The sequence below is a fragment of the Bos indicus genome, chromosome X, assembly GCF_029378745.1.
Source record: "Bos indicus isolate NIAB-ARS_2022 breed Sahiwal x Tharparkar chromosome X, NIAB-ARS_B.indTharparkar_mat_pri_1.0, whole genome shotgun sequence".
Taxonomy (NCBI): domain Eukaryota; kingdom Metazoa; phylum Chordata; class Mammalia; order Artiodactyla; family Bovidae; genus Bos; species Bos indicus.
Genome location: NC_091789.1, coordinates 135,491,368 through 135,493,472, shown reverse-complemented (window position 1 = coordinate 135,493,472; position 2,105 = coordinate 135,491,368). Strand labels below are relative to the sequence as shown.

The 2,105-nt window shown below is 45.3% G+C and overlaps 1 pseudogene; it reads left to right on the top strand.

The window, feature by feature from the left end:
- Positions 1–235: 235 nt before the first annotated feature.
- Positions 236–1,117, top strand: LOC109555112 (large ribosomal subunit protein uL18-like; annotated as a pseudogene).
- Positions 1,118–2,105: the final 988 nt, after the last annotated feature.

Here is a 2,105-nt window from a genome sequence, read left to right as displayed (position 1 = left end):
CCTCAGGTGACTCTCAGTCTCACTGGTTTGCCCAGCCCTGGCCCAAGGTCTCTGAGGAGCGGCAGCTCTGGCATGGCACTCTGTCCTACAGGGACTGCGGTGCGCTAGGAGACATATCTGGCTACACTAGCTAGCAATCATCTGGCTGCTCCATGGTATCTGTGTGTTTGTTCAAAGTGGCATTGGAGGCTGCAGATCTATAGTGAGCTGCAGACATGGGTCTCTGTTCTGCAGGATGGGGTTTGTCAAGGTTGTAAAGAATAAGACCTACTTCGAAAGGTACCAAATGAAACTTAGAAGAAGACAAGATAGTAAGACTGACTACTATGCCAGGAAACGCTTGGTAATCCAGGACAAAAATAAGTATAATACATCCTAATACAAGATGAGTTCATATCACCAACAATCATTTGCCAGATTGCTTATGCCCGTGTATAAGGAGATATGACAGTCTGTGCAGCTAATGCCCATGAACTCCCGAAGTCTGGCGAGAAGGCTGACCTGACAAATTATGCTGCAGCACATTGTACTGGTCCACAGATGGTCCAAAGGCTTCTCGATCAGTTTGGCATGGACAAGATCTATGAGGCCATGTGGAGATGTCCAGCGATGAATACAACATGGAAAGCATTGATGGTCAACCTGGTGCCTTCACCTCATATTTGGATGCAGGATCTTGCCAGATCTAACACTAGAAATAAAATTTTGGGGATCCTGAAGGGTGCTGTGGATGGAGGTTTGTTTATCCCTCATAGTACCTAATGGTTCCCTGGTTATGATTCAGAAAGCAAGGAATTCAATGCAGGAGTAGTCCAGAATCACATCCTGGCTCAAACCATTGTAGATGACATGCATTACCTAACTGAAGAAGATGAAGATGCTTATAAGAAATAATTTTCTTAATACATAAAGAACAACGTAACTCCAGACATGATGGAGGAGAGGTATGAGGAAGCTCATGCTGCTATATGAGAGAATCAGTCTATGATAAGAAACTTAAGAAAGAGGTTAAAAAGAAGAGGACCATCCCAAACTGTCACTTGCCCAGAACAGAGATTGAATAGCTTGGAAGGCAAGCTTCCTTAGCACTCAGGAATGGGCTGCTGAGAGCTGGTAAAGCAAATCACACTTTTCTATGAAGATTTTTTGGATTAAGACAGCAATAAATTAATTGACCAAGCAGCCCCCAAAAAAGTGGCTTTGGAGGAAGGAAATGGCGGGGATACTAAAGCCTACACCCCAGCCATGCCATGTATTACCTCACCATCCACCCAGCTACAAGCTAGAAGAGATGCCGAAGTTCAAGTGATAATGTGATTTGCACTTTGAATGAGACATAAAGAAAAAGTTTTTTAAAATCCGGCCTCCTGACATGTGCACCTCAATACCCCAAATGAAAAGAGCAGTGCATTTCCATTGAACTCAGGACTGAAGACTCTCCTGAGGGTGGACCTGGCTGCCCTCCCTGTGATTATAGGCACCCGTAACAGAACTTATTGACATCCCCACATATCCTCCTCCTCCCTCTACACTCCCAAGGCTGCTTGTTGCAAACATCTGTAACTGTCCAGGAGAACACACTTAGCTGGTGCTCAGGGCAAGATGGAAGTGCTGCAGAGTCAGTGCCCCTGAGAGCAGGCCTCAAACGATGACAAATTGTTAGTGGAGAAATACCCTAGCTTCGTCATCCCACCAGCAGGATAACTCTGCAACATGATCAATATTCTCCTCCAGACGCCCCTGGGATTGATCTCCAGGAGCCCATGACAGCCCCTTGCTTATTATCACATGCAGCTATGGCTCCCTTCCCTTCTCTTCTAACTACTTCACTTTCCCAACAGTGTTTCCTGGGACTGCCTTCCAAATAACCAACTTGCATTTGAATTTTTGTCCCTGGATCTGCTTCTGGGGTCACCCATCAGGACGTAAAAGACACAAAGGTGAGCTAACAGCTCTGAATGGACCCTGGAATTGTAAGAGACAAGCGTGGAGGCCAGCAAACACCTGTAACTGTAGCATTTTGGTGTGATGATTAAAATCATCTGACTGGTTTCTGCTCCCATATTGCTGATGGAATATGGAATTGAGTTTAAGTAGTTGGCATA